Source organism: Triturus cristatus, chromosome 1_2 (genome assembly GCF_964204655.1).
Source record: "Triturus cristatus chromosome 1_2, aTriCri1.1, whole genome shotgun sequence".
Taxonomy (NCBI): Eukaryota; Metazoa; Chordata; class Amphibia; order Caudata; family Salamandridae; genus Triturus; species Triturus cristatus.
Genome location: NC_140580.1, coordinates 761,115,897 through 761,135,578, shown reverse-complemented (window position 1 = coordinate 761,135,578; position 19,682 = coordinate 761,115,897).

Genomic DNA, 19,682 nt, shown 5'->3' with positions numbered 1-19,682 from the left:
TTGGATCCCTCCTAATTCAGTCCATTTCTTTATTTCTTCTGGTGTAGCGTGTGTCTGTATGTCAATTATATCAAGGGCGGGATCCTTAACTGTCATGCAATGTGTTGGTGTCGGAACTATTGTCTTTGTCGCGTCAGTTGTATGAGTCTGGTTCTGAGCAGTCTGTTTAGCTGTTCTGTCAGCTAGGTCATTACCCTGAGAAATGATATCGGTAACTTTTGTATGAGCTTTGCTTTTCATAATCGATATTGCAGTAGGTAAATGAATCGCATCTAATAGGGCTTGAATGAGGGGTCCGTGTTGGATGTGGGCACCGTGAGAAGTTAAATAACCTCTCTCTCGCCACAGCACGCCGAAGTCATGGACGACTCCGAATGCATAACGTGAATCTGTGTATATGTTGACTTTCTTATTTTTGGCTTGAATACAGGCTTGTGTCAGAGCGATGAGCTCTGCTGCTTGAGCTGACAAAATGTTAATACAATTTGTTTCAATGACTTCAGTGTCTGTTGTGACTGCGTAAGCGGCCACTAACTCTCCTGTACTTGTTCTCATACATGAACCATCTACATACAATGTCAAGTCTGGATCTAATAAAGGGATATCTGTCAAGTCTTGTCTGGGTTTTGTCGTGATAGTAATGACTTCAATACAATCATGTGCTAATGGATCTGTTCCATTTACTGGCAAAAGTGTGGCAGGATTTAACGTATTACAACGTCTGATTTCTATGTGTGGCTGAAACAATGTCAATTCGTAACCGGTGAGTCTCGCTATAGTCAAGTGTTGTGTTTGTGTGCGGTTCAAGAGAACCTCTACTGCGTGTGGTACTTGTACTGTCAATTGATGTCCTAACACTATGGCATCGCTTTGTCTGATTGCTAAAGCTGTTGCTGCCACTGATTTCAGGCACGCAGGAAGAGCCTGAGCTACTGGATCTAATGTACTAGAGAAATAAGCACATGGTTTGTGTGATCCTGCTTGTTCCTGAGTGAGTACTGACAAGGCAGTACCTTCGCGTTCTGTAACAAATAGTGTAAACAGTTTATTGTAACATGGTGTTGCTAAAACAGGTGCTTGGCATAAAGCTTTCTTTAAGTTTTCAAAAGCATGTGTATGTTCTTGAGTCCAAGGGAGGACAGTCGATGTGGCGGCCTCCTGTGTTGTCAACTGGATGAGTGGTTTTGCTAGAAATGCATATTGAGGGATCCACTGCCTACAGTATGAAGTGAGGCCTATAAAAGCCCGCATCCCCTTTTGTGTCTTGGGTGGTGGCATGTTAGCAATTAACTGGATGCGGTCGGGTGTAAGCTGTCTTCCCTCCTTGGACAGCGAGTGCCCAAGGTAGACAACTCGCGGGACACAGAATTGCAGCTTAGAAGGGGACACCTTGTGCCCCTTGTCGGCCAGAAATTTTAAAACCGTCAGTGACGCTGCTTCACATTCAGGTTCGCTTCGGGCGGTGATCAGCAGATCATCGACATATTGAAGCAAGGCAGTGTTAACTGGCATGTGGATACTGTCAAGTTCTCGTTTTAGTGCTTGGCTATAGATGCTGGGGCTTTCTGTAAATCCTTGAGGTGCGCGTGTGAATTTAAAACTTCGTCCATTCAAACTGAATCCGAACAAATATTGACTTTCCGGATCTATTGGGACGCTAAAGAAAGCATTCTTGAGATCAATTACAGTGAAGAACGTTGCTTCTGAATCAATAGCAGTTAGTAATGAAGAGATATCTGGGACCACAGGGTATTGTGGTACAATACATTTATTTAATTCACGCAGGTCAATAACTAATCGATATACTGGTGATGCTTTTGGATCCGTTCTTTTAAGAATCGGAATTATCGGGGAATTGCATACATTGGAGTCGGTTTCGACAACCACTCCTTGTGCAATGAGTTTGTCAATGATTTGCAGTAAGGCCGCAACAGCATCTGGTGGTAACCTATATTGTCGCATTCGTGGTAGTACTACTCCTGTTTTTAGTGTGACTCGATATGGTGTAATGTTCATGCAACCAACATCAGTGGGGCCTTGTGCCCATAAATACGTAGGTAAGCTCTGCAGCCGGTGATCCATGTCTCTGGACACGTAGTGACCTTTAAAATCACGTAAAAATAATCGTACTCCTTCCGGAGAACAACATATTATAGCTCCTAGAGCTTTCAATGTTTTTATACCTAACAAGTTTTCTGGACATGATTTAGTAAGCAATAAATCTGTAGTTCGTGTCAATGGACCAACCGTAAGTGGAAGGGGCTGTGTTACGTCATTAATTATAGGTTTTCCTGAGAATCCAAGGGAAATATTTTGTGAGCCTGAGAGGGGTGCCCCTGGAACTTCACTGCGTCGTATAGTTGTTCTGCTTGCCCCTGTATCAAGTAAAAACTTTCTGTCTTCCCCTAATAGTTCACTATGTACATAAGGTCCCTCTTGATCTACAGGAACCTCAATAAGGGGTAAGCCAACTTCCCTCTCTAGGCTATTTCATGTGTATCGCTGATAATCAGGATAATCTGTTTGTGCATACTGGTACATCTGTTGCGTTGTCGCTTGTGTGGCAGCAATAGGCTGCGCTGGTGGTGGTGCTACGGTCTGTTGTGGAGCTGCCTGTTGCGGAGCTAGTTGTTGCGGAGCTGACCTATGTTGTGCATGCTGAGGAATTTGTTGTTGATTCTGATCCTGTCTAGGTGGACGTGGTCTTTCCTGAGTTCTACCCGTGGCGATATTATGTTTCAGAACTGGACAATCGTGTATATAATGACCTTGTTGTTTACAATAGTTACATGTCCCTTTAACTGGACCTGTTGAATCACCCTTTTGGTGACCATCAGCTGGAACTGACTGAGCAACAAGCATTTTCATTTTTGTATCTTTCATACGTCTTTGTTCGTGTTCTTGTTCTTCTCTAATTCTATTGTGGTGATATTGTAACATCTGTAACATCTGTGACGGGGTGTTACCCTGCCAGGTACTCTCAAATTTCAATACTCTATTCTTAACTTGCGGTAGGGAATTTTCAACTAATTTTGTCACAAACAAATGTGGATATGACTCGCTACTTGCTTTTATGCCACTATTTATACCAAAACATTTTTCAAATCGGGAATAGAAATCACGAGTGTCTTCATCTTGCTTTTGTTTACAGGCTGAGATTGCACCCCAGTCCTCCTTTTTCGTAGTTAATAAACGTGGCAGTACCTGCACTAGTAATCCTGGTAGTGCTGTAGTCCTTTCCCCAAGCCCTGCTCCTGCAGCTCGGGCCTTTTCTTCGTTTTCTAATGCTGTCCAATCTATCTTTTGGTCTCCACCTCCCATTCCTTTTCTTTGAGTTTCTCGTAAACACCGGCAGGCATTAACACTTTCAGTATTTTCATAATGTCGGGGTAGGTATACTCTCCCATGAGTAGCATGTCTTTTATCTCACGGTGGAAACCTGCTGGATCCTTGTCATGGCTGGGTACTACTTTCTTCATTTCTAATAATTCGATTTTAGTTATAGGTGTGTACACAAACACGCGTGTAAAGTTATTACCTTCACCTCTGATTGGGTGTACTTCGCGTAACGGATTCAGTCTATCTATGTGATACATTTTTCTTCCCATAGTGGGAACTGGAACGTGTTCTGGGCACACGAAAGTTATATACTGGTTTCGAAATTCTAGAATTTCTTTAATCAAATCAGTACCTGACCCTCTCCATTTATCCGTGAGTAGTTCTGTCAATATGTCAGGTAAGGGTCCAGGATCGGAGTGATGGCTTTTATATAATATAAGGAGGTGTTGAATCATGTATATACTAGCTAAACGCTGTTCGTCTGGGGCAAGATTCAGAAACGTGTGTGCTAGTGCATCCTCACTGTATTTGCTGGGACTGTCAGCCCATTGTACTGCTGACCTGGCTAATTCTTGTTCATCCATGGAATCGAGCATATGGTACCCCCTTCGGTCTCGGAGTAGTTTATCAGCAGCTTGGAATAGGTGTTCAGGGGACCTTGTATTTAACATAGGGGTTTGAAAATGTCTATTACATTCTGGACGTATCGGACATATCGGATCATTGAAGCCTCTAGTATTATTATGGGGTCTTCCTCTACCTACGTAAGCTATCGTTTCTATTTGTTCTGATTCTTGCTCCTCCTCTCCCTCTGATTCAATTCTGTCTGCTTCTCGTCTTTCTTTATGTATTCGTTCTACTTCCTTGCGGATCTTTCGGCACATAACTACTATGCATGACTGTCTATCATGTTTCTCGTCTACTATGTTCTGACCCCATTTGGCAAGTTTCTGCATGGTATCATGATCTGCCTCAGGCCTGTCTTGGTTCCTGATCACGCAGTTTATGAAAAAACGTAGTAGTTGTCTTTGTACATCCACTTTCTGGTATTCCATAGCTTCGTTAATACTTTCTGGGCCTCGCCCTGTTTGGACAAAGTGATATATATTGTCTAGGTGCTCAACCATTCCTGGTATCGTCATTAAATACAATGTAGCCCGTCTTATACGTAGTGATGATATTAGCAATCTGTCCTGTTTACCTGGCACTGGATCGTATCTACAATCCACAAGATGTTCTCTAAACATGTCGGATGTCACTAGATGGGGTGTACGTTGGAGTGCTAAATCTCTAAGGGTCTGTTTATTTCGTGGTGGTGTGGCAAACATGTCTGTCGTACCTCCTGTAGCACCGTCTGAGGTGCTAGGCACGAAAGGATTCGTTGGACGTAAGATAGAAATTGTAGATGCGGGAAAAACAGTAGAAACGGACGGACCTGTTGGAACTAGTGCAGGAGTTTGCTGCTGCGGAGATACAGACGGATGCTCTTGGTGTTAAACACCATCGGCAAGCGGTGTGTGTGGTATGGTATTAGCATACTCGGGAGCTACGTCATCTAAATAGGAGGAAAGGAAAACGTCCTTTGCTGTTTTAGGATGTGCTTTTGTTGGGAGCAATGGAGGAGTCAAGTCTTTTGGTATTTCCGGGGTAGCCTTAGGTAATCCTTCGGCCAGAAGAGGATACATACCATTCATAAGAGTGTTTCTTTGTCTATCTACTTGTTCCGATTTAACTCGGGTACCTTCCTCTATTAATAAATTTTCTCGGGTTTTATTCGAATTCTCCCTACCTTTCTCTTCCTGTCTGAGCGCCTTTTCTGTACGTCTATATGATTCTTTACGCCATAATTCAATGGCATCTTTCTGTGACTGTCTGGCTTTCTTTTTCCATAATTCTTCTTCTACTCTCATGATGCAGTCTGCATCCCAGGTCCCCGCTGCGGGCCATCTTTGACTCTCTGGTAAATCCTTGGTGTAGTCCACCCATAAATCAAGAAATAACACGGCATCTAGGCCATGCTTATGATACATAAAGTACCCTGGAGTGTCCCTAGGTGGGATGGGAACAGCTTCTTCGAGTACCCCTTTTCTAGTTTTGATCTGTCTTAATTTCGAAAAGAACGGCATTTTTAGATCTGGTTACTTAATCTTAAACAACCTTAATACAAATAAACACAATAATGAACAGTCATTCACACCACAATGTATAGAACGTATTAAAACATTTAACATTTAACAGTTAACGAACGATGATAACTAATAAGAAACTAGTTACTGACATAATACTAACACTAAATAATACTTAATTATATGCAAGACATACTAGATATACTGCTAAACAGTACAGATACACTGCTGAAACAGTGCAGACCGGATTTGTGTACCCAAACCCGTCTTGACCGGCACAGACTATGTGCACGTTTAAATGCCTCCCCGGCAATGGTACTCACCGGGTAGCTCGGAACGGAAGGCCTCGGAACTGAACCTGGACCGGACTGGACTCGACTCGACTGGACTCGGAACTTTCGAACCTGGTGGGCCTCTATATACCTCGGATCTTGCTCTCTCAGCTAGGCTCTGGTCGGGATACTTCGCACTTCTCACCGCCTCGTCTGGGTGTTGATCGCAGCCTCAGTCACCTCCGCTTGGCCGGAGGGAGATACAGGAAATCCTGCAGGTACGCGTTTTTGTCCGTTCAGCTGTGGCAGGAGACCGGGCCTGCAACGCACCTCCGGCGCGTGAGATGAGAAAGTGTCCCTATTCGGGCGCCAATTTATGTGGTAAATATTTCATTACTGGTACTATTTTTTATGCGGTAAAGTCTAGTAAGAATAACTCAGTAAATATAAGAGGCAGAATCCGTGGTATTAGAGGTTCTAAAAGGCTTTATTCCTCTACAAAGGAAATACAATTCGAATTGCAGGCTTCACACTCCATCACCATGAGGGTTCAGGAAGGAAGGCAATACATTATTGACAAGTAATGGTATTTATATGGAAAGCATTACATTAAGACAGATGCAAGAGGCGTAACAGCTGATAATACAGATATAATACACATACGTAATGAAAAAAGGCGTAAACATAGGTGTAACTAAATACGTCATTAAACATGATGTCACAAGTGGGTGGATCCATGAGAGAATCCTGCAATGTCAGCAGAAATACTTGGCAGAGATGCGCGCGCAGCCGCATGACGTGTGATTGACGTGCAACTAGAGGGTGAAGGGGACTTGACATTTAGCTCTACATGTGGAGACAGAAGTCTGGGGGGTCATGTCAACCTAATCCCAAATCATATCTGATATCTTATGTTTAAAGAACTGTATTATCCAAAAGGAAAAGTCTCTCGGACGGAATCTATTCTATACTGTCTGTTAGTGCGTGTACAAGCGTCTAAGTGTCTACATGAGATGCGAGGGGGCAGGAATCTTCCATGGTAACAGGGGCTATGAATTACTTGCATGAGGACAGTGAGGCCTGGCCCTTTGCACGGTAGCTGGAAGAATGTTTACCTAAACTACTAGACAGGAATGCATCGGATGAGGAGCGGAGCAGATCATTTTGAAGGTGAAATACAGTTTTTGGCAGGCAACAGGCTGGATCAGGCACCGTTAGCCGCGCAGGGAGTAGGACAAAGTTCATGGATACAGATGCAGGCTCGGACTGGAGCTTTCAGAGGCAGAAGGCAGGAAAAGGCTTGATGGCAGAATTCAGGGCCTACTCGCCTGAATCTGTGAAATGTGGAAAGTGAACCTCATAAAGTCGGTGGCCTTTCATACCTAGGAATGGAATATCTGACCCATTCATGGTGGATCTGATAGAGGACATGTTGACGGTGGACGCACATGTATTTGCGTCTTCAAAACTGGAACTGGAGGGAACATACATGTACTTATAGCATGCACATGGAGCCGTTGGGGTCTACGATAGGGGACATAACTGATCACAAAATTCATATTTCCTCAACAGGAGGGCAAATTAATAACAAATGCATCAATTAAGTGTACCCTTGATGCAGCAGACACCACATCTAGATCCATCAATACTAGTGTGTTACTAAGAAGACATGCCTGGCTGTGCATTTCTGGGTTCAAACAAGAAGTGCAGACTATTATCCTCAATCAGCTGTTCAATCACAAACAACTTTTTGGGCCAGCTGTGGATACAGCTTTAGAAAAAATGAAAAAGGACACGGAGACTGCTAAATCCCTGGGAGCATTACAGTTTCCATCTACACGCGGCTCCTTTCGACACTCCTTTTATAGAGGAGCATCCAAAAAAATTGGTACAGACACTGCTTCTTCCTCATATAAAAGTCCCACACAAACATCCCCCCACAAGGGATATTTTAGAGGTGGGTACAGGGGAAATAACAACAAAGGTAGAGGCCGAGGTAACCACAACACCCGCGCCTCTCCCACTAATAAATAGTGACTTCCCTCCAGACCATTCCACTCCGGTCGGAGGGAGACTCTCACAGTTCCTACCTGTCTGGAATTCCATCACTACAGACAAGTGGGTAAGACAAATTATCCAGTATGGTTACTGCCTGGAACTTACTGCAACTACCCCCAATATACCGCCCAAACAACGTCCCATGTCCACGGAACATTTGATGCTCCTGAAGCAGGAAGTTCTCTCACTGCTTCAAAAGCATGCAGTAGAACTAGTTCCCTTACAGAATCAGGGAACAGGAGTTTACTCCCTGTATTTCCTCATCCCTAAAAAAGACGGTACTCTTAAGACCAATACTGGACCTCAGACCTCTCAATCTTTACATACAATCAGATCATTTTCACATGATCACTCTTCAGCAAGTCCTTCCACTGCTTCAACAAGGCAACTTCCTTGCCACACTGGACCTCAAGGACGCCTCCTTCCATATTCCCATACACCCTGCTCACAGGAAATATCTAAGGTTCACAGTGGACGGCCAACACTATCAGTTCAAAGTTCTGCCATTCGGGGTGACCACGGCACCCTGAGTGTTCACAAAGTGCCTTGCGGTAGTAGCAGCGCACTTGCGAAGGCAGCAAATCCATGTATTTCCATACATTGACGACTGGCTGATAAAAGCCAAGTCACACAGCCAATGTGTTCACCACACTTACCAAACTATTCAGCTACTACACAGCTTGGGGTTCACAGTGAATTACACCAAGTCACACCTTCAACCCTCCTACCTACATCAGTACCTAGGCGCCACAATAGACACTTCCAAAGCTATAGCATACCCCAATCCAGCCAAGATAGCCAGTATGCAAACCCTCATCAACAATTTTCAGCCCCAACACACTCTTCCAATCCGAGTGTTTATGCAACTCCTAGGAATGATGGCCTCTTGCATTTTCATTGTACCTCACGCAAGACTTCAAATGCGCCCTTTGCAGGAATGCTTAGCACGTCAGTGGAACCAGGCTTAAGGTCAACTTACAGATCTGGTGTTGGTAGACCGCTGCACACATCGCTCTCTGCAGTGGTGGAACACACAAAACCTTTCCAGAGGGCGGCCGTTCCTAGAGCCAGTTCCACAGATAGTGCTAACAGCGGACGCATCACTCACAAGCTGGGGAGCCCATCTCCTAAACCACACAATTCAGGGCAAGTGGACCACTCAACAAAAACAGCTCCACATCAACCACCTAGAATTACTAGCAATATTTCTAGCGCAAAAGTCATTCCAAGTACATCTCCTCCACAAAACTGTCCTAGTCCGCACCGACAATACGACAGCAACGTAATACAAACAAAAACAAGGAGGAACACACTCGTTGCAGCTGTCTCAACTGGCACAAAACATATGGAGATGGGCCATTTCACAAAACATATATCTTCTGGCAGAACATCTTCCCGGAGTGAACAATCAGATTGCAGATCTGTTGAGTCGTCAGACTCAGCAGATACACGAATGGGAACTTAATCCCCAAGTTCTGCAACCCTTTTTCCACATGTGGGGCCATCCAGACATAGATCTGTTCGCCACACACGCAAACGCAAAATGCCCAACCTTCGCCGCCAGGTACCCACACCCGTTGTCCAAGGGCAATGCGATATGGATGAACTGGTCAGGCAGATTTGCGTAAGCTTTTCCACCACTCCCACTCATTCCACTAGTAGTACGCAAGCTCAAACAGCAGTCTTTCAAGTTGATCCTGGTTGCTACCAAATGGGCACGGCAACCATGGTTCACAACACTACTCGAACTCTCAGTAGTTCCACACCAAAAACTACGTCTCTCCCCAGCGCTGCTCACGCAGAACCATGGAGAGATTAGATACCCAGATCCAGCATAACTGAATCTAGCAATCTGGCTCCTGAAATTCTAGAGTTCGGTCACCTCAACCTTCCACCCGACTGTATGAATATTATTAAATAAGCCAGACGCCCCACTACAAGAGCTTGCTATGCAGCTAAATGGAAAAGATGTGTCATTTACTTCAATAACAACACAATTGACCCGCTAGATGCTTCAATTCAAAACATAATTTGCTATTTGCTGCATCTACAAAGATGCAACCTGGCATACTCCTCTATAAGACTACATCTGGCCGCCCTTGCCGCCTACCTACAAAACAGACAACATTTGTCATTGTTTAGAGAACCTGCTATCAAAGCCTTAATGGGAGGCCTTAAGAGGATAATTCGACTAAGACTGCCACCCTCTCCAGTGTGGAACCTAAATATTGTTCTTACTAGACTTATGGGTCCCCCATTTGAGCCATTACACAAATGCGAATTACAATTCCTTACATGGAAAGTAGCTTTCCTTGTTGCAATCACCTCTCTCAGGAGAGTAAGTGAGATCCAGGCTTTAACTATACAAGAGCCATTCTTACAAATACATCGTAACAAGGTGGTTCTTAGTAAAAATCCAAAATTCCTTCCCAAAGTAATCTCTGCTTTCCATCTTAATCAATCAGTAGAGTTACCAGTATTTTTCCAATACCTTGATTCGATAGTGGAAAGAGCACTTCACATGCTTCAAGTCAAAAGAACTTTGCTCTACTACATAGACAGGACTAAAGCCTACAGAAAAACGAAACAACTGTTTGTAGCTTTCTCTCCACCTCATAAGGGCAACCCCATCTCCAAAGCTGGAATTGCAAGGTGGATTGTCAAATGCATTCAAATATGCTACCAAAAAGCAAAACTTACATTAACAATTTCCCCTAGGGCGTATTCAACTCGCAAACTAGGGGCTTCCATGGCATTCTTAGGGAACATTTCCCTAGAAGACATTTGTAAGGCAGCAATATGGTCTACTACACACCCCTTCACCAAACACTACTGTGTAGACAAACACTACTGTGTAGAAGTGCAAGGGAAGCAACAAGCTTCTGTAGGCCAGGCTGTTCTTAAGACACTTTTTCAAACTACTGTAACCGATACAGGCGACCATCGCTAGGGGAGACACTGCTGTACAGTCTATGCACAAAGTGTGAATTCTGCAGCTCATATGCCTCGAACGGAAAATGCTACTTACCAGTATGCATCTGTTCTTGGCATGTAGAGCTGCAGAGATTCACACGCCCACCCACCTCCCCGGAACCTGGATCTGTTCCAGTATTATCTTACTTAGATACATTCACATGGACATCTTTTCTGTTTCTTACAAACTCCCATCATAGTGAAAAACAATCTGAGGATGGAGTCGATGCCCAGGCGTACTGTTGTCCAAGGGAGGAGTCCCCTATCTCGTGACTACAAAAGACTTCTTCCAAGACAACAACATGGTGCAAGCATCCGAGCCCAACACCAAATGGTGATCTATGCACAAAGTGTGAATCTCTGCAGCTCTACATGCCAAGAACAGATGCATACTGGTAAGTAGCATTTTCCTTTTCAATACCTTTGCTGGGATTGGGAGAAGAGAGATTGGCTGGTAGTTTTTAGAGTTCACTGGGGTAAACGGACAGTTTTTTGAGTAGTGATCTACCCTGTGTTCTGAGTGTGTAACACCTCGCTTCTTCTTCTGCACTTGCACTTTTTCTGAGGCCAGTTTCGGTCTCAGTGGCCATTTCGTTGTGCCGCTTGCCATCTGCGGTCAGCGCTCTAGTCGCTGCACGCCGCCCTCCGCTAACGCTACTTAACAGGCTGTGCTTGGGCGTGCAGTGCTTTGAAAAGGTCCATTTTTTTTACGGCTCCGCTTTAAAAAATATAATCAATGCTCTTTTCCTTTGTAATTTACTTGATTTGGGAACTCATTGGGGGGCGCTGTACATTCTGTTTTGGGAATCTGTTTCTTAAATACAAATATTTTTAACTTTTACCTGACTCGTGATTGGGGAATTTATTGGGGGGCTTCATAAATTGTGTACTGTGTTTGCTATCTGCTTCCCTGTGTTCTGAGTGTGTAACACTTCGCTTCTTCTTCTGCACTTGCACTTTTTCTGAGGCCAATTTCGGTCTCAGCGGCCATTCTGTTGTGCCGCTTGCCATCTGCGGTCAGTGCTCTGGTCGCTGCATGCCGCCCTCAGCTAACGCTATTTAATGGCCTCTACTCGGACGAGCAGCGGGCGCGCCTAAGGCAAGCCCGTCAGCGGCCAGGGCCGGTTATGCTGCCCGAGTTGGGCCTTTTGTTGCTAATTCATGGCGGTATTCTGGTGAGTTACTGAAAACACTTCGGCCTCCCCCTTGTCCTTCGCATGGAGGTTGTCCTATGTCCTTTCAGTCGGATTATGGTTGTTTAGAGTGTGGGTTTACATTGATGCCTGCTTTGCCCCCTGGTCATCTGCCTTAGGAAGCAAAAAAGGCTGTGCGTATCAGCGCTGCCCTGATTAATGCTAGATCTTTAAGGAAGCACTATTTGGATGTGTTTGACTTGGTCACTGATAAATCTTTGGATCTGCTGTTTGTTACTGAGACTTGGTTGGACACCTCCTCCAATCCTATTGTGGCATTGGCAACACCTTCAGGCTATAAGCTTCATCGGGTGGACCGTTTAGCTGGCAGAGGGGGCGGCCTGGCTATTTTGTATAGGGAGGGCTGGGTGCTGCATGGTGAGGCCTCCGATGTGTGGAGTGAGTGTGAGGCGTTGGACTTTAGCATACAGCTCTCACCTCACTTCACTCTAGGGGGCTCTCTTATCTATCGTTCTCCAGGTCCGTCGGAGGCTTTTCTTAAATCATGTGGGGATGCGGTGGCTGAACGAGCTTTCCGTTTTACCCGCTATTTGGTATTGGGAGATGTTAATCTTCATCTTGATCAATTTGATGCGGTAGACACGGTTGAGTTTCTTAGCTCTCTTCAGTTGGCACATCTCTCACACTGGATTTCCCACCCTACCCATCAGGCGGGCCATATTTTAGACCCCGTATGCTCCAACTTCCCGATTCAGTTGGTAAAGCCCTCGCCTGTCTCTTGGTCAGACCACTTTCTCATGTTTTTCTTGGAAAATCACTCCGCCTGTTAGGCAGGCTGCTGAACATCACCCACCAACTTTCAGTAAAATAAACTCCACTCAGTTCTCTAGCTCTTTGGCTGCGTCTCGGCCTTCTCTTCAGGTAGATCTTGAGGGAAACTTATCTAGGTTCACTGACTGGATTTCTGATTCTGTGTCTGCTCTTTCAACACCTCGCCGGCATAAGCTCGCTAGAGATTCTCTTTCCAAACCTTGGTTCTCTTCTGAGCTCAAAGCTTTAAAACAGGATTGTAAAGTACTGGAAAGGGCCTGGCGCTCGGGTGGCTACTGCCCTCTAGCTAAACACACACTGAGAGTTAAACTGTTAGAAGGCGACCTCAGAGGGGCCCGGAGGGGGCCCTGACTGTCCTGAGACCCACCCTCAAAGTATCGTAGCCGGGCACTGGCGGGAGACTCCGCAGGGGAGGAATCTCGTATCTAGGATCGTACACTCGGCACCACACGACAAAGGGACACCACACCGAGGGTTCTTAGGATTCAAGCTTTATCAAATCGAAGTGGTAGGATCTTTATGATCAGCAAGGCAGATATTTACAAGCAGAGCGTGGGCTCACAGAGTCTTGGCGGGGGTAGGAGGTAGCGGGACAGTCTTTGGGGGATATGGATCAAATGCAGGAGCGTACCCGGCGCACAGCTCACAATCCTCGAGCTGGGGGATACGCTTGTCGTCGTGGGGTCCGGCGGGACCAAAGAGAGTCTGGGGGAGCCGCGAGTCACTCAGCAGGCTCAAGCACAAGTTCGGAGGTCTTACGATCTTCAGGGAGCCGCGAGTCACTCAGCAGGGCTCAAGCACAAGTTCGGAGGTCTTACGATCTTCAGGGAGCCGCGAGTCACTCAGCAGGGCTCAAGCACAAGTTCGGAGGTCTTACGATCTTCAGGGAGCCGCGAGTCACTCAGCAGGCTCAGGCACAAGTTCGGAGGTCTTAAGATCTTCAGGGAGCCGCGAGTCACTCAGCAGGGTTCAAGCACAAGTTCGGAGGTCTTACGATCTTCAGGGAGCCGCGAGTCACTCAGCAGGGCTCAGATGTTCCAAGGCGAATCTGCCGGACAGTCCCAGAGCACCCCTTGTTATAGGTCGACCCCTCTTTGATGTCCGGAGTCTGTGCAGGCAGGGGTCTTGTCACCTGGGGGTCGCTTGTCGGGGTTTCCTGCCATTGTCTTTTGATCCTTTCAGGGCCGGGCCGGGAGGAGTCCCAGACACCCAGCAGGCGTGGAGCCAGCCCTCAGGGAGGCCGGAGGGCCGATCGAAACCCATCGTCCCAGGGGAGTTCAGAGGTGCGATAGAAACGGCTCCTCCCTCTCTCATCCCCTGGAAGCGTGATGTCCTCCAGCCGGAGTGGCGCCTCTAGGCCCGGGTTGTGCTGGGGCCGGGCGGCCATCTTGGTGCATGAAGTGGGCACACGTGCCCGGGGTGGCCGAAAGGAGAGAGGCCATGGACGGGGATGCCCGGGTCGCGTGTGTGTGTTCTGGTGGGAAGGAGCGGCTGGGCCGTGTGCTTGGGGTCCCAGGTACCAGGTTAGGTAGTGCGAGGACAGGAAGAGCCATGCTACGAGGCCGGGTCTAACATGCGACCCCCCAGCTGAAAGCCAGAGAGAACTACCCATCATCTTGGGGGGTTCTCTTCTCTTCGCTGAGGCGGAAGAACCGGGAGAGGCCGTCAGCGTTGGCTTGGTCCGTACCAGGGCGATGTTCTACGGTGAAATCCATCCCCTGGAGGGAGATTGACCACCGCAGTAGCTTGGGGTTTTCTCCTCGCATCTGCATGAGCCATCGCAAGGGGCGATGGTCGGTTTGGACTTTGAAATGGGTGCCAAACAGGTAAGGGCGCAGCTTCTTGAGGGCCCAGACTACGGCAAATGCTTCGCGCTCAATGGTGCTCCACCTCTGTTCTCTGGGCAACAGCCGCCGGCTGAGGAAGGCGATGGGCTGGTCTAGGCCTTGGTCATTCACCTGGGACAGGACGGCTCCAATGCCATGCTCGGAGGCATCGGTTTGGACTACAAACTCCTTGGAGTAGTCGGGAGCCTGGAGGACGGGGGCCGTGCACATGGCCTTCTTTAGGGCATCGAACGCTTCCTGGCAGGCAGTCGTCCACTGCACCCTCTTGGGCTGTTTTTTGGATGTGAGTTCGGTGAGGGGGCCAACCAGGCTGCCATACCCCCGGATGAATCTTCGGTAGTAGCCAGTGAGGCCCAGGAAGGCTCGGACCTCCGTTTGGGTGGTGGGTGGTTCCCAGGCTAGGATGGCGTCGATCTTCGGCTGTAGAGGGGCGACCTGACCGCTCCCGACCTGGTGCCCCAGGTAGACTACTGATCCTTGCCCAATCTGGCACTTGCTGGCTTTTACTGTGAGGCCTGCCTGGCGCAGGGCGGTTAGCACTCTCCGGAGGTGCTGGAGGTGCTCACTCCATCCGGAACTGAAAACGGCGATGTCGTCTAGATAGGCCGCACTGAACTGTTCCATCCCGGCCAGGACCCTATTCACCAGTCGCTGGAAGGTGGCCGGGGCATTTTTCATTCCGAAGGGCATTACGCGGAAGCGATAATGCCCATCTGGGGTGGAGAAGGCGGACCGCTCCTTGGCTTCCTCTGTGAGTGCAATCTGCCAGTATCCGCAGGTGAGGTCGAATGTGCTGAGGAACCGGGCCGCCCCGAGTCGGTCAATGAGCTCGTCGGCTCGGGGAATGGGGTGGGCATCGGCCCGGGTGACGTCATTGAGCCCCTGGTAGTCCACGCAGAATCGGAGCTCGGGGGCGACACCGGGGGTCGCTGCCTTCGGAACTAGGACCACGGGGCTGGCCCAGGGACTATCGGATGGCTCGATCACCCCCAGGGTCAACATCTTCGAGACTTCAGCTTGAATGCAGGACCGGACCCGGTCAGGGACTCGGTAGGCTCGGTGTCTTACTGGCGGGCTGTCCCCGGTGTCCACGTCATGGACACACCAGTCGGTGACTCGGGGGATCAGGGAGAAGAGGTCGGAGAATTGTCCTAGGAGCTGGCGACAGTCCGCTTGTTGCTGGTCAGTGAGGGATTGGGAGAGGTTCACTCCTTCCACGGAGCCATCCTTCTCCTTGACACACAGGAGGTCCGGGAGGGGATCGGACTCGTCTTCGGCCCCGTCATCGGTGGCCAGCAGGAGGCTCAGTTCTGTCCGCACGAAGTGAGGCTTGAGGCGGTTCACGTGTAGGACCCGCAGGGGATCCTGGGGCGACTGGACGTCCACCAAGTACGTGACTGGACTCTTCCGCTCAATCACTTTGAAGGGCCCGGTCCACTTGTCCTGGAGGGCGCCAGGCTTCACGGGGGCCATGACCCATACCTGCTGGCCCGGCTGGAACTCGACCAGAGTGGCATTCTGGTCGTACCAGCGCTTCATCTCTTCTTGGCTTGCCTCCAGGTTGGCCTCGGCCAGCTCTCGGAACTTCCTGGTCTGGTTCCGGAGGGCCAGAACGTATTGGAACACATCTCGTGGGGTGGTCTGGGGTGCTGCCTCCCACCCTTCCTTAACCAAGCTGAGGGGACCTCGGACGGGGTGTCCATAGAGTAATTCAAACGGGCTGAACCCCAAGGACTTCTGTGGGACTTCCCGGTAAGCGAACAGGAGGCAGGGGAGCAGGACGTCCCACTTACGCCGGAGGGGTTCTTCTAGGCCGTTGATCATCCCTTTCAGAGTTCGGTTAAACCTTTCGACTAGGCCGTTCCCTTGGGGATGGTACGGGGTGGTGAACTTATAGGACACTCCACATTGTTGCCACAGGGACGTCATGTATTTTGAGATAAAATTAGTGCCGCGATCGCTCACGACCTCGCGGGGAAAACCCACCCGGGAAAAGATCCCCATCAGGGCTCGGCCCACCACGGGAGCCGTGACGGTGCGTAGGGGGATAGCCTCAGGGTATCGGGTGGCGTGATCCACTAGGACCAGGATGAAACGGTGACCTTGGGAGGTGGGGGGATCCAGGGGCCCCACGATGTCGATCCCGACTCGTTCGAATGGGGTACTGACGACCGGGAAGGGTTGGAGGGGAGCCTTGCGCTTCCCCCCACTCTTCCCACTAGCCTGGCACGTGGGACAGGACTTGCAGTGGGCTTCTACAGCTGCTTTCATTCTAGGCCAGTAAAAGTGAGTCACGAGACGGCTGTAGGTCTTGTCCTGACCCAGGTGGCCGGCGAGGGGGACGTCGTGGGCCAAGCCCAGGAGGAAGTCTCGGAAGCGTAGGGGTACCACCAGCACCCGGCCGGATCCTAGCTCCACCGACTTCTGCTCACTGTACAAGAGGTTATTCTCCCAATAAACTCGGTGCGTTCCGGTTTGGTCGCCTGCGGCTTGGCCCTCGGCCTGGTGCCGCAGTTCGACCAGGGAAGGACAGGTGGCTTGCTCCCGGCAGAACTCCTCCCGGGTGGGCCCGCCCTCGTGGCGCCACGGGGCCAATTCGGGCAGATCGCCTAACTCGGGGACCGGGGTGGTGTCGGACGGTGAGGGTTCGTCGCTGGCGACTGACTCTCCCGATGGGGGGACGGGAGGACCCTCGGCGGGGACTGCTCCGACTCCCTCGGTCGGGGTGTCCTCGACTTCCCCCAGGGGGGTGAGTCGGGCGGACATAGATCGGGTGGTGGCGTACACCCACTCGGGGAGTCCCATCATTCCTAGGTGGGCCTTGCGCTCGACGTACTTCCAGGGAGAACTCTCCAGGTCGTTCCCTAAGAGGCAGTCGACCGGCTGGGAGGTTCTTACGGCAACCCTCAGTTTACCTATCACCCCTCCACACTCAAACGGCACCAGGGCTACCTGACACATACTCTCTCTATTATCTGCGGAAATTACGGGGAAAAAGACGTTGGGTAGGATCTTCTCCTCGGGGACTAAGTGCCTGAGGACACCGGTGATGCTGGCCCCGGTGTCTCGCAGGGCTTCTATTTGGTGGCCATTGATCTTGACGAGCTGCCCGTACTTCTTCGTGTTGGAGGGCAGGAGGCTACCAGGGACCATCTCTCTATCTCCCAGGGATACTAGGGCCATAGCTGCGGGTTCCCACTCCCCGGTGTCCTCAACCTCCCCCCCCAGGGCTACGTTGGCTATCTGTCTAGCAGGGTTTGCAGCAGGGGGGACCTGGGGGGCCATGGGGCACTCCGGATCATTGGCGTAGTGCCCGGGCTTCTGGCAACGGAAACAAGTGATGGTTACCCGGTGCCCCCGTCTCCTGGGGGGTCCGGAGACTGGTGGGGGGGGCGCCGGGAAAGGTGGAGGTTGGGTCTTCGGGGGACTCGACTGGGACTCTCTCTGCCCTCCCTGGTTCCCTCCCCCTCTCTGGCGGGGTGGTCCCTGACTGGCTCGGGGGTATTCTCCTACAATGCTCCGGGGGACCCGGGTGTTGGTCCAGCGGTCTGCTTCCACAGCCAGCTTCCTGGGATCGGTGAGTTTGCTGTCGAGCAGATGCTGGCGTAGTTCCACAAAGCAGTTCGCAGCCAGGTGTTCCCACAACATGAGGTCGGTGAGTTCCTCGAGGGTGGTGACCTTGCTGCCCTTGATCCACCCATCGAAGGCCCGACTGAAAAAGTTTACATACTCCACCCAGGTGGTGCCCGGGATCTTCCTGCAGTCCCGGAATCGCTGACGGTACATCTCTGGGGTGAGGCCGTACCTGGTGAGGAGAGCCTCTTTCATGTGGCTGTAGGAGGTCTGCAGGGAGATGGGTAGGTCGAGCAGGGTGTCCCTTCCTTCGCTCAGAAACCGTCCCCACAGCCCTGCCCCCCAGTCCTTCTGCGGGACCCGATGAGAGGTCATGGCGACCTCGTAGGCCCTGAACCATTGTTGAATGTCATCATTTTTATAATATTCTTTGACCACGTCCTTGGGGATGTGGACCTTCTGTTCCGCCGGGGAGGCCGCCTCTCGGTTCCCCGGGGGCCTCCCTTCCTCGTTTCTGGCTTTGAGCTCGATCTCCTTCAAGCTGCGTTCGTGCTCTAGTTGGAGCTTCCTTCCTTCGTGCTCCCGTTGGAGCTTCTTCTCTTCCAATTCGCCTTGTACGCGCATTTGCTCTACTGCTAGCTTTTTTTCCGCTAATTTTAATTCGCCTTCGATTTTGAGTTTGGCTAACTCGAGTTCGTGATTGCGACTTCTCTCTCTGTCTGCGAGTTCTTCCGGGGAAAGGCCCCCGTCTGGCACGAAGCCTCGCACCGGATTGCTGCTGCTTTCGCCTTGGGGGGGTTCTGCTTCGTCGTGTCGCTCCCCCATGCCTTCTGTGCGGGAGGCCCCGGCATCCACCCAAGCTTTCAGTGCTTTCTGCAAATCTTCTTTGGTGTTGAGACCGGTGGTAGCGATTTTAAGTTCTTTGCAGAATTGCTTCAGTTCTTTGTGCGTGTATTCTTCTAGTTGTTCCACCTGGAACACCCTGTTGGCGTTGGTTTCTGCGGGGCTCATGGCGCTTCCTTCTGCCATTTTTGTCGGTAGTGCGTCAGTCGTTCACGGTACGATCTCTAGGTTATGGGCCCGAATCCCGTCGCTTGCCACCAATGTTAGAAGGCGACCTCAGAGGGGCCCGGAGGGGGCCCTGACTGTCCTGAGACCCACCCTCAAAGTATCGTAGCCGGGCACTGGCGGGAGACTCCGCAGGGGAGGAATCTCGTATCTAGGATCGTACACTCGGCAACACACGACAAAGGGACACCACACCGAGGGTTCTTAGGATTCAAGCTTTATCAAATCGAAGTGGTAGGATCTTTATGATCAGCAAGGCAGATATTTACAAGCAGAGCGTGGGCTCACAGAGTCTTGGCGGGGGTAGGAGGTAGCGGGACAGCCTTTGGGGGATATGGATCAAATGCAGGAGCGTACCCGGCGCACAGCTCACAATCCTCGAGCTGGGGGATACGCTTGTCGTCGTGGGGTCCGGCGGGACCAAAGAGAGTCTGGGGGAGC